The sequence below is a fragment of the Pelodiscus sinensis genome, chromosome 2, assembly GCF_052426305.1.
Source record: "Pelodiscus sinensis isolate ZL-2025 chromosome 2, ASM5242630v1, whole genome shotgun sequence".
NCBI classification, from domain to species: Eukaryota; Metazoa; Chordata; order Testudines; family Trionychidae; genus Pelodiscus; species Pelodiscus sinensis.
Window position 1 is genome coordinate 41,585,921 of NC_143053.1, and position 13,748 is coordinate 41,599,668.

General features: G+C 44.0%; 1 protein-coding gene across 1 annotated transcript in view; it reads right to left on the minus strand.

Annotated features, from left to right (window-relative positions):
* The window catches only part of PLEKHF2 (pleckstrin homology and FYVE domain containing 2), a 71,280-nt gene that overhangs the window by 12,711 nt on the left and 44,821 nt on the right, over nucleotides 1-13,748 (minus strand). The window lies entirely within an intron of this gene.

Consider the following 13,748-nt stretch of genomic DNA (forward strand, 5'->3'; position numbering starts at 1 on the left):
TCCGATTAAGTGGGTTTTGCCCACAAAAGCTCATGATACCATCCACATTTTTCTGTTAGTTTCTAAGGTGCTGCGGGACTATTTGTTATTTTTTAAGTTTATTCGGTTACAGACTAACACGACTACCCCTCTGAAACTTTTCATTTCAAATGCTGTTTCAATTTGATTTTATAAAAGGTTAAAATCTCAAAGGTGCAGAAGAACGTTTTCGTCTGAGTAGAACAAAACCTTTTGGTCAAGCTGAAACAAGCTAAGCGAAATATCAGTGATTCACACCGCTCTGCTTATATGCTCTATGCGCCGTCTTCCATTGCTGGCATGGTCATTTGCAGGGACTTTGTGACTGTAGCACCTGATATCCAGAAACACCTTCCCATATCATTGTAGACTTTTTTTATTAAACACCTTTTGCTCTGTTTCTCAACTTCTCTCCTTCTATCAGTGGAATTCTGACTGAATGTCCTGCTGTCCTAATGGGCCAAATTCAGTAGCTAGCTCCCCAGGGAAGCCCCAACTAAGAAAAGTTCACTGGGAAGGTGGCAGGCAGCAATGCACCCATTGGAACCTCCACTTTTCCTCTACTGCTCTTTGTCCTCTATAATTTGCCCTACCATGGTATATGGCTTTATCTCCATAGGCTGCACAGAAACAAACGTAACCATGAAGCTGTTACTTTTACCTGCCTGGCCCACAGTCAGTGTACTGGACCTAATGCCTTTGCAGTGTTGTTTCTGTAATTTAGGTCATTTGGGGGAGTTTGTATGAAAGATGTTATGTGAAATACGATTCTGCTTTATTTTATTGTCTACATTTATTTCAGGGATAATATTTAGGGCCAAACCAGATCCTGGGTGCCTTACTCAGGCAAAACTCCCAGTGACTTTAGTAATAGTTCTGGCTGAAGGAGTATTAGCAGGGGCTCCTGGTTGTGGCAGAGGGTTGGGGCTCAGGAGGGAGTGTGGGCTCTGGGAGGGAGTTTGGGTACTGGAGTGGGAGGTGCAGCACTGGTGAAGGAGTTGGAGTGGGGGAAGGGGTGAATATTCCAGGCTGCACTTACCACAGGTGGCTCCTGGAAGCGACCAGCACGTTTCCTAGGCTCAGAGGTCTGACTGAGATATTTGCAGCTTTGGACTTGTGTGGCTTTGCCTTTAAAACAATCACTACCTTGCAGCTGTAATTAGTTTTGCTTTCCATATTTGTATGCAAAACTCTACTGAGCACACACAAACCAAGCTACGTATGTGGACTTTATGGCAGGAGTGCAATGAATTTAGGGCAATTCAGTTGTCTGGTTATAAAAGAATCAGTCTACGGCAGTGATCTACAGCAGTGTTTCTTAAACTTTTTAAGACCGAGGAACACCAAACAATTTTTTTATGAGGAACACCAAGGACTTTTTTTTGAGGGATAAAAAGGGTTGGGGGAAGTTATTGAGCAACAAAAAATTGCCTGCCCCTTGAAGGGCAGCCATTTTAAACTCTGTTGTTCTCCGTGGCACACCTCCGACTGCCTCGCAGCACACCAGTGTGCTGCAGAACACAGTTTAAGAAACACTAATCTACAGATTGGCAAGATAGGGTTGCCAGCTGTCCGGTTTTTAACTGGACAGTCCGGTAATTGTGTTTTCTGTCCAGTGAAAAAGCAAACAAAATACCGGACATGCAAAATGTCTGTTATTTTCTGTTTTTCCTCGGATGGAAGGCCGGCGGGGACATTTTTCCCCTGGCGCATCTGACAGGAGAGAGGGTGGAGTGTCCCTGGGGCCACTTTAAAAACTCCCCCCAGCCTCCCATGCTGTACAGCTAGATACGTCCGGTTCCTCTCCTGCACATGGGAGAGGCTACACAGGAGATCTGGCCAAAGAGAGAAACTCCATGTGCTGGAGCCCTGCGGCATGTCAGCCAGGCAGCAGTGAAACAGGTTGCCGCTCCTTCCCAGGCTCAAGAGGCTGCCAGCAAAACTCCTTTTGCCATGAGCAGAATGAGAGGGGAGGGGAGGGAAGGGATCCATTCCCAGAGTGGGAGGGAAGAGAAGCCCCTGAGCCGCTCCCTTGCATGCGGCACCTTTTGGAGCTAAGGGGAAGCCACAGCAGGGTCAGCTTCTCCCCTTCCTGCCCCCTTCCCTTCCCTGAATAGGCTGGCTAGCCTCTGGCAGACTGGAGCCTTACCAGTTAAGGAGGCATGCAAGACTGAAGGGAAGGTGGGGTGGGAGGGGAATACCTTGCAGGAGTGGGAAGGAAGAGAATCACCTCCAGCCCCTTCCCTGCATGGGGTGCATTTAGGAGGAAGGGGTGGCCACATCTGGGCGAGCCCCAGAACTCCTTCCCTGCAGTAGGCTGGCCACAGAAAGAAGCAGTGTCTTGTAGCCCTAGCTAGCCCTACACTGGCTGCAGTGCCTCCTTAACTGTTAAGGAGGCATGTGGAACCTGAGGGAAAGGCTGAGGGAGAGGGGAGAGGAATCCCTTGCAAGAGGGGGAGGGAAGGGAAGCCCCCCTGCTATCCCTTCCCTGCATGGGGTTAGGGTTGCCAGGTGTGCAGTTTTCACCTGGACAGTCCGGCAATTGTGTCTTCTGTCCAGTTAAAAGGGGGAAAAAAATCCAGAAAATACTAGTATTTTCTGGTTTTCCTCAGATGGAAGGCTGGTGGGGACATTTTTCCCCTGCTGCATCTGGTGGGTCTTCCCTCCCAACCAATTTTTTTCCCTGCCATGTTCACTATTTTTTGTGAAACTATCTAGCAACCTAATGGCAAGATGATGACCCAACATGAACTGGGCTCTAGTGGATGAGTTTTGAAGTCTGATCTCCATCCACATGTTCCACTATATTATCAAAGACTGAGTATACTGCTATTTTTAAAATGAGGGAAGGTGGGAGAGAGGGGAAAGTAGCTGCAGTTCAGTAATAAAGATTCAAAGTATTGCCTCTGAATGGCACTCACTTTCCCTACGAAAGGGAATCATTTACAACCTGGTGAAGGTCTCATTTGAAACCTGGTTTTTGTCTGTGCTTGTCAGAAGCATATGTAGCAAAACAAAAATAACTTTGCAACTATCGTGTCCCATTTATTCACCATAAAATTAGTCTGAGGTGTGGTTTACATTGTACTCATGCTATTGAACAAGCCACTGGGGGACGGGGAATATTAAGCCTTTTTTTATTGTTAAGTGCCCATGAAACAGACAAGGGCTATTCAAGGCTTTGGACTCACCTATAACAATTTTCTGCTGTGAAATCTAGATGATCCATTGAATTGCATAAGAAATTGAACTCAAATGTTGTTTTTGCAGAAGCTTGTTTGCTAGGCCAAATGACTAATATGTATTTTATCCTTAGGGGACATCACTGAAGAAATGCTCTTAGTTTCTGAGCAGAGTACGATGTCCAGTTTCCATTACATGCTAGCATTCACCCAGCCTTGCAGAAGGAAGCCTCCTTCTTAGTCTCAGAGTTAGAGCTGCAAGGCAGCTATTGCCATCTCGCTATGTTGAAATCAATCATCTTTCCTTTGGTATGAATGGAAATATCTAGTGAGTGAAAACCCCACCCTCTGTTTATCCCCAGCTGCAGTGTTTTTCATTTTGCAATATCACCAACTCTCACACAATTAGTTTTGCTTGAAGCCTTAGCTCCGGGTGTCTGATTTACAAAAGAATCTCAATTTTAATTTAAAAAGAATGCTGGAGCCCTTTTGACTGCAAGGGAAAGTCTGAAAACATAACCCCTGACCATTTAAAATCACAGGCAAGTAAAAATCATGACTTTTCTCAAGTCAAATCATAATTTTTGAGTGTTGGGGGTTGGTAATGCTTATTTGGAGCAGAACTAAAAGTACACAATTGCATACTAAAAAGCCTCAGACCTAATTAAAAAACAGCATGAAAGGTCAGTGCAGACCACACCACCACTAGAGCAGACCTTTGCCCATACAAACTTTTCCCTGGACAATAACAGGGCTGTGGGCTCACTGATCAGTCCAGCCAACATGGAATGACAGTCGGGGCTTTGCAGGATTGAGGCCTTGGTCACACACAAAGTCAGTTTTAAAAGTTCTTCTCTAAATGAGGAGTAATTTGATTTGCCCAAGTGCAGGTGATAGCTGGGGAGAATGTGCGCAATTGTTAGTTTCAGGCTGGGCCTCAGCACATGCCAAAGGAAGCTAGATGAACGCTAGACCTTTGATCCATTATAACAAACATGCCACAAGTGCCCCAGTGGCAATCCTGGAGCCAGTTCAGTGTCACTCTCACTGAGATACTGTTACAAAATTTCTAATCAAACCAAACAAATGAGGAAATTGTAATAGTCATTGTTAGGGGCAGAGAGATTGTTTGACAGAAGATGCTGAAGATATGGGGTGGGAGAGAGAATAGAGGCAGGAGTGCCAACCAGGGAAGTGAGGTACCCCCCTCTCCATCTCTCTCCTCTAAAGTTGGCAACTCTAATGCTGCTGGCACCTGCTCCCTGATGCAGTCTACAACTCCAGGAGTTCCTTCCCTAGATAGGGATACCACCACACACTAGCCAACACTCTTATCTCCTTCCCTACCTGCCTGGCAGCAGACACTTGATTAGTCTGAAATTAGGTGCCTAAGATTAATGGCCATATTTGAAAGTGTCAGCATTAGCCACCTGCTCCTGTTCCTCCACTTGCAAAGTGGAGATCACAAGAGCCAGGTGTGAGGCAGGGAATGCAAAGACTGGTTCATGCCTGCAAGATGCTCTGAAAATGAAAGGTGCTGCACAAGCATTGAGTATTATTAGCCAATGGGGATTTTCCGCTTGCTTAAGAAAACCCAAACCATTAAAGTCAACGGTAATTTTGCTTGGCTACATCTACACTGGCATGATTTTCCAGAAATGCTTTTAACGGAAAAGTTTTCCGTTAAAAGCATTTTCGAAAAAGCACGTCTAGATTGGCAGGACGCTTTTCCGCAAAAGCACTTTTTGCGGAAAAGCGTCTGTGGCCAATCTAGACACGCTTTTCCGCAAAAAAGCCCCGATCGCCATTTTCGCAATCGGGGCTTTTTTGCGGAAAACAGTACTGTGCTGTTTACACTGGCCCTCTTGTGCAAGTCATTTGCGCAAGAGGGCTTTTGCCCGAACGGGAGCAGCACAGTATTTCCGCAAGAACACTGACGATCTTACATGAGATCGTCAGTGTTCTTGCAGAAATTTAAGCGGCCAGTGTAGACAGCTGGCAAGTTTTTCCGCAAAAGCAGATGATTTTGCGGAAAAACTTGCCAGTCTAGACACAGCCCTTGAGTAAAAGAATGTATGATAAGACAAACTCAGGTGCATCACTTTCTAAATGCATTGGCTACACAGTGTTTGAAGCAGAGACATGTATTAACCATAACAGAATGCCAGAGGTACAAAAAAAATCCTAAAATAAAACAGTGAATCTAAACTGGGTGGGGTTGCAACTTCTTTGGAGGATAGGGACATAATTCAAAATGACCTTAGCAAGTTAGAGAAATGGTCAGAGGTAAACAGGATGAGGTTTAATAAAGAGAAATGCAAAGTGCTCCGCTTAGGAAGGAACAATCAGTTCCATACATACAAGATGGGAAGCGACTGTCTAGGAAGGAGCATGGCGGAAAGGGATCTAGGGGTCATAGTGGACCACAAGTTGAATATGAGTCAACAGTGTGATGCTGTTGCAAAAAAAGCAAATATGATTCTAGGCTGTATCAACAGGTGTGTTGTAAGCAAAACTCGTGAAGTCATTCTGCCGCTCTACTCTGCACTAGTTAGGCCTCAGCTGGAGTACTGTGTCCAGTTCTGGGCGCCACATTTCAAGAAAGATGTGGAGAAATTGGAAAGGGTACAGAGAAGAGCGACAAGAATGATTAAAGGTTTAGAGAACATGACCTATGAAGCCAGGCTTCATGAACTGGGCTTGTTTAGTTTGGAAAAAAGAAGATTTAAGGGGGGACATGATAGCGGTTTTCAAATATCTAAAAGGGTGTCACAAGGAGGAAGGAGAAAATTTGTTCCTCTTGGTTACTGAGGACAGGACAAGAAGTAATGGGCTTAAAGTGCAGCAGGGGAGGTTTAGATTGGACATTAGGAAAAAATTCCTAACTGTCAGGGTGGTCAAATATTGGAATAAATTGCCAAGGGAGGTGGTAGAATCTCCCTCTCTGGAGATATTTAAGAACAGGTTAGATAGACATCTGTCAGGGATGGTGTAGACGGAGCTTGGTCCTGCCTTGAGGGCGGGGGGCTGGACTCGATGACCTCTCAAGGTCCCTTCCAGTCCTATTATTCTATGATTCTATGATTATTCTAAAGATATAAAACATGCCAAATAAAAGGGCAGGTGAAAATGATCCTCAACCCAATATTCCTATCATCAAAAATGTATGAGTTAGGCCTCCCAAAATCATGCAAATGTCTTAAATTCATGAGTTTTAAAAACACAGTTTGGGTCTTCGTTTACCTTCTGGGTTTTGAGTCTTTGGCGTCATTTTCCAGTTTTTCACCAACACCATAAAGGCTAGCGATTTACCATTTTTAAAAAAATTAATGCTGATATTTTTATGCACTTCATATGACTCTAGGAGCTGAGCCTGTAAGAAAAAAATCAGTTTCACAAACTGGCAACACACTGCTTCCATTGCATTCTAAAGTCAGCTGCAAATGCAGATGTTCAGACAGATGATTCTCTTGTCTAATCCTGGGGATGATTAAGCCAAACAAAGTGTTTTCTGTGCTGCCTCCTCTGCTGACAATAAAAGTAAGAGGAATCTCTGTTTGACTTACTGACCTGGAAGTTAAGATGAGAAGACAATAAAGAGAAGAATTTGGTCAGTAAGCTGGAATTAATTGATGACTACAGACCTCACTCTTTTCTGACACCTTGTGTAGTCATGTACACCTATACAAAGTGTGTATAAAATGGTATCATGCCAGCCACTCTGAAGAAAGGCAATTGGCTAATCAAAATACAAGGCAGAGGAGGACACTACAGGATCTTCTCTCTCCCAGCAGCCAACCATATCTTGCACTTTGCTATATAGCCACATTGCTCCATCACTAACCAAAAATAAATGCTCAATACATAACTGAATATCACAAAGCTTTAGGTCTTCAAGGCCCAATCCTGTTTGTCCTACTTCAGGACTTTTGCTCTTCTTGGGTTTGGCACAGTTTTATAACTATTTTGGAATACGATTTATCATCAAAATAGTTATACCACTACTGCCCCTACTATGAATACAGTTAGACCAATAGAAAAGTGTTTATATGAATATAACTTATTCTCCTTCTTGTACTGTTTGTTAATAGTTACTGGTATAGATAACTATGCACACTGGAGGAGTTAACCCTGTAGTGGTATAATTAAAGATGCACTGGCTTGATTATGTAGAAAGGCCCCTGAACTGTACTTAATGTGTTTGACAATTTCATCATGAAAGAGGGTGCAGAATCTGTGGATAATATCATCACCAATCATGCTCTCTCACTTTTAGATAAAGCCTCTCTAATGCTTACTGCATTTCTACTCAGTCAGCTTTGTAAGGCTGATTTTCTTACTCAATTAGGCAATTTTTTAAAAATCAACTATGTATTCTGTATAATAAATAGTAAACCAATAGTGAAAACTAGACTGCAAAAAAAGAATCTATATCTTTCCATCTTAAAACTACATACAGCCTGCAGGGGAAATGATTGCTCACTTAGTACTTCCCACATATCAGATAAATCATCTACCACAGGTATTTATTTGAAAAACAAGCAGTTGTTTTCCAGCATACCATAGCATGTTTAGGATTGAAGACATTAGTGCATTTGGAGGATGGGTTTCTATTGCAAGAACTGCCATAGCGGATCAGACCACTGGTCCATCTAGCCCAGTATCCTGTCTTCTGAGCGTAGAAGGTGCTAGGTGTTTCAGAGGGATTTTACAGAAATGGGCAATTATTGAATGAACTCTGTCATCCAGTCCCAGTTTCTAACAGTAAGAGGTTTAGGGACTCTCAGAGGATGAGGTTATCTCCTTGACCGTTCTGGCTAATAGCCATTGATGGCCTTTCCATCCATGAACTTATCTAAATCTTTTTGTTAAAAAAAAAAATCTATTTTTGGCCTCCACAACATCCCCTGGCAAGGAGTTCCACAGTCTGACTGTGCATGGTATGAAGCAGCACTTCCTTATGTTTGTTTTAAACTTGCTGCCTATTAATGTCATTGGATGAGCCCTGATTCTTGTGCTTTATGAAAGGATAAATAACACTCCACTTTCTCCATATTATTCATGAGTTTACAGTCTCTATCATATCCACATTTAAATCATCTCTTTTCTAAGCTGAATAGTCTCAGTATTTTTTCTCTCTCCTCATACAGAAGCTGTCCCATCCCTTCCATCCATCTTTTTGTTGCCTCTCTCCATGCATTTTCCACTTTTAATAATTTTTGAGATAGAGTGACTAGAACTGCATTCAGTATTCAAGGCATGCTGATATAGTAGCATTCTGATATTTACTGTTTTCTTATCAATTCCTTTCCTAATGGATCCTAACATTGTCTGAGCTCTTTTGAGTGGATGTTTTCAGAGAGCTATCCACGATGACATCAAGATCTCTCTCTTGAATAGTAACCGTTCATTTAAGCCCCTTCATTTCGTATGTATAGTTGGGTTATGTTTTCCAATTCCCATTACTTTGTATTTATCATCATCAGCGTTGTTGCCCAATCCTCCAATCTGCGAAATCTCTTTGGAACTTTTCACTGTCAGCTTTGGACTTAATTATCTTGAGTAATTTTACTGGTTACCTCTTTTTCCAGATCATTTATCCTGTTATTGCTATTTAAATCTGCCCTGTATTGCTCCATTAATCAATCAGTGCTTAGGACATCAGCTGTGATTAACATCTCTCAGAATAAACAGCAGTTGTATAAGGTCACCTCTATCCTTCTAATGAAGAAACTTTGAATTATAGGACCTCTCACCACAGTGACAACATGGGCACTATCACACTATCATAAATACCTTAGCTAGCCAGTAAAAGGCCTAAATAAAGGGAAGGAAAAGAGGGAGAAATTGGGTGGAAATTTTCTGCCCTGACTCTAGAGCCACCAAAACACAGGCCATAGCTTCTTCACAGGTTTTCTTTAATATGAGCTTGTGAAGAGCAGTCCAATTGAATAGAGGACTGAGTTCATGGATTTGTCAGCCAGTAACAGAAAGCACACGCACAAGCAAACTATCCAGACTTCAATCAATAATACTGTGTGTGAGGTGCCCATTCCCTCTGGGCCGTGGGCAAGTCGCTTCTCTCTGAGCATCCATTCCACCATCTGTCAGAATCTAACTATACTCACCTTGCTTTATAAAGTGCTTTGAGAGCTACACAGATAGAAACCCCTACCCAGGAGTTAAGGTATTATAGAGCATTTTGTTTAGATCCAAAATATGTTTTGGCTTTTCTTTGTAACTAAGTTCTAGGCCCATGGAGTTTCTCCATGAGTATATTTTGTTACCTTCCCATCTAGGCATTATGCTTGCAACAGGAATATTGTTGTAATAATAAAAGTTCTTTCTTTTATTTTTATTAACCTGGCATTGGTTAATTGTGTGCCCTGATTTTTATTTTAGGGGTGAGATTTCCCAAATGATCTTTCCCCTGATTTCCTTATCAACATTTGGGTGGTAGCAGCAGAAGTTTTATTCCCAAGATCTAGGTTTTTAAGATTTTGGGGGAAGTTTTATACCAAAGCCTGGTAGAGAAGGCTTTGGGGTACAGTTGCTGGCCCCCACTTCTGCATTTATCATGCCAGAGTGGGGAAGGAGCCATGACATCTTTTAAACAGTGCCAGATCTCAAATCCCATACCCAACCCTTAAAACAATAAAGCCTAACGAAACTACCTAAGCTTTACCCTACTTACAGAAAATGAAGAATAGTGTCTTGGAGAGAGAGAGACATGCTTGTCCCTCTCTGTAGCTGCAGAGACCCCCTCCAGAGAGACAAAAGAGAGAAAGGAAAAAACCCAAATTCCTTTGTCCCAGTTTGAAAGTCCCACCTACATTCCTACTGGTCACTCCACCTGGCTAGATATAGTTAACCCCTTAATCCCCAGGCTGCTGGCTAACCCTCATAATCATGACACCTTTATTGTCCACAAAGAGCCAGTGTGGACTCTGCTGTTTGTTTTGTCGAGAGAACTGGCGTTTGCCAGTATCCCATAATGCCTGCCCTGATGGTTGTGCTCAGTGTTTTGTGGTCTCTGCTGCACTGCAGGCATGCATCCTTCCCCTTTCAAAGCTCTAGGAAGTATCTGAGAGCTGAGTGAGCTGCTCCATTTGAGGAACAAAAAAGGGACAAATCATTGGAATGCTTCTGTTCTGCTCTGCTAGGAACACAGCATCAGGCAGACTGTTTCTTCAGGGGGTGGGCTGGAGAAACTGGTGTGCTGCTTTGACATTCTTTAGCATTGAGAGCTCAGAGCTGTACGGAAATCCCAAGAAGCACAGGGATCTGCCTTCCCTCAATACTGCACTATGAGATGCTTACCCACATTGCTTTGCTCTGTCATCAGGGTGATAACAATGTGGTCATGTCAATAATGGGAGGCAGAAAAATCGGTTTGACCAGTTTTCACTTCTAGTGACTTCTCATGAGACAGCACTTTCATCACCAAACCTTCCCAGTGTAGACATAGCCTCAGAAACAGAATTTATGGGGAGGAATTAAGCCAATGGAAGGGAGCAGGAGGTGGGTTTCTGCACTGGAGTTGGCAGGAGGAAGCTAACAGAGTACAAGACAATAGCACCCATAAGGGGTGTCAAGAAAGAGCAATAAAGAGATTTCTTATAACCAAGAGGGAAGGCAGCAACTTGTACAAGTGAAAAGACACAAGAAAGAAAGAAAGAATCGGCAGAAGATGAAGATGGGAAAGCCACTTTCAAGATTAGCAGATGTGATGAGTTTAAGATGAAAGAAGAGCCACACATAAATATTACATTTACCTGAGAAAGCAGTGCAGTTAAAAAAAATTTAAAAAAAACAACAAGAATGCATTGCAGACTCCTTCCTTCTGTCATGGGGCCTGCACTATTTAAGCAGAAAACTGCTGCAACAAAAAACCTTCGATCTTGAGGACAATCCCCTCTTTCAAGGATCTGACTCTGTAATTTTAACTCGGCAAAATGCTCATTGACCGGAATGAGTTTTGCCCAAGGCAGTTGTGGAACAGAATTTCTGGACCATATACAGCCTTTAAATAAACAAAAGCCTTAATTTGGAGTTATGGGTCATTGCCAAAGGAGCAAATGGCTAAGTGTTTAATGGCTGGATCAAGCTGTTACAGAAAGCTTTAAAGCTTCTTCATCTGTGAAGAGATGAAATGTGAAAGAAAGAAAACTAAAATTAACCCAACCCTTTTTAAGGCCTGCTGTAGCTGGCCACCCTATTTGAAATATTGCTGGAACAGTTCCTTCTAGTCTGATCAATCCAGCCTCAGTTTTTCCAGTCAGCTATACCGCAAGGCTCAATGGCAATATTTCTGTTACAGTTTAGAACCTGATAATAATGTTCCTGAAGAAGGGATAATGAATGGTAATTTAACCTACTGTTCAAGCAGTTGACTAAGGGGAGGAGTAGTGTTCACTTTATATATTTGTCATTTCATGGAGCAGTGAGGCAGGTGTGTCCTCCCTCCCCAGATGTTAGTTTTGCAGCTATAATTGTGGGCAGGGCATGAGGGACACTGATCCCCTTTAAATGTTTTGAGTTTTATTTCTGTTGAAAACTAGCAGCAGCTAAGAACAGTAGATTTTATTCTTGTCCTCAATAGCTAAGTAATCCAGACACACTTTCAATGCATTGAACAGTGTTGGACAATAACACTTCTTACCCATATTCCACCATTTCCCCCATCTCCCCTTTTCACCTATAAAATGGTGCCAATCGGTTTCCAAGCTTCATTTGTTCTCACAACAGCTTTAAAACAGCTTGCAAATAGTTAGGGCTCAGCAACATTCAGTTGTCCAGCTGTCTAAAGCTTTAAAAAAAAATCCAGCAGAACCTGAGGATTTTTACTGTGTTTCTGGGGAGTTCAGGAATCTGACTGTGGCATGTGTTCAAATATGCTTCACCACCAGCAGCAACCCCAAACCATTCTGCAAAGGCCTTCAAATGAGCCACAAAGGAGGCTCTTGTGCAGCCAACCCCCTGGCTGGACTGCCTTAGGGGTTTTGCTTCCCTTCTCCACATTACCCATTTATGTATTTAACTCCTCGCCTCCTTTCCCCCCAGCTATCCTTGCCTGTGCAGGAGGGAGAGAGGCTGGAACTTTCTTTCCCTTCCCTTCCCACATGCCTCTAAATCAGAGGTTCTCAGCCCACAGCCTAGGGGCCACTTGTAGTCCAATCAACACACAGCTGCAGCCCATGTGACATCCCCAGCAGGGGTTGATGCGAGTTTTGCAGGGCCCAGGGCAGCACAATTTCTCCAGGCCCCGCTTTGGAGAAAAAAAATTGAAAAAAGGCATCAAATGCACAAATTGAAAGCTGTTTTCATATTAAATGTGAATTGGGTAAATTTGATAGAAACTTAATTTAGAATAAAAATTATCCAACTAATTATATTGTAATTCATTTTTAAACAAAATTCTGCATTAATAAAAAAAAGAGGGGGATGTCCAAATGTTGAGCAAAAAAAGTGCCCTCCCCCCTCCAAAAAAAATCATGGCACCTTTAAATCTCACACTCCCCATCCCCATTCATGGCAGGGCAAGAATGTCCCAACTGGATTTCCAGATGAGAAAAACTGAAAATACCAGACATTTTACTGGTCCGGTATTTTCTGGGGGTTTACCACCTGACAGAAGCCACAAATACTGGACTGTCAGGTCCAATACCAGACACCTGGCAACCCTAGTCATAACTCAAGCCTGCATTTACAACAGGCCAAGGACGTAAGTTTGGGGATTTTGGCCCCTTCCCCACTTCGGAAAAAGATCATAATGGTGGTGGCGGGGGGAGGATCGTAAAGCGGGCTGTTATAAAGCAGGGGCTTCCTGTATTTGTGGCAGGGGTGGGAAACCTCTCTTGGGTTAGGGGACACTGACCCTACAGAAAAATCAGCTGGGGACCACACAAACGGGCTGGGGACCAGCAGGCCTGGAGCGGATCTGGCCAGGGGTTTGGACTGTGCCCCAAGGCAGGGAATTGGGATGCAAGGTCTGGGAGGAGGGTTATGTGGGTGAAGATATCGGAGTGGGAGTGGCTGGGGGGCGGGACACTTACCTGAAAGTGCTGCTCGCCCGTTTCTCCCACAGGAGCTAGCTGGCTATGTGCTCCGGGATTAAAAGCCTGAGGGGAGCGGTGATTGGTGGGTTCCCGCAGCTGCCATTGTCCAGGTCCAGCCAATGGGCTTGTGCGGGGGAGCGGGGGGCGGAAGCAGCCATGAGGGACCCTCTCCTGCCGGCTCGCAGCTCCTGCACCACAAAGAGCCCCGCCGCACTGTTCTGTTCTGCGTGGGGCTGTTGCTGCCTCACGGCCAGACCCGACCAGCACGGGGTTTGCTTCGGCCACTGCAGCGCCTGTGCGGGCTGCCTGCTGCGGTGGGGGTGGGGCTCGAGCTTCCAAAGCGCCACATCGGGCTCCCTCGCAGGCCCCAGGCTGCCGACCCTGCTCTAAGCAGGGCAGATGAGAGGTTAAAAACGCCGGCACCGGCGCAGGGCCTATTAAAGCACAGGGCCCGGGGCAGCTGCCCCGCTCGCCCTGCCCTATATCTGCC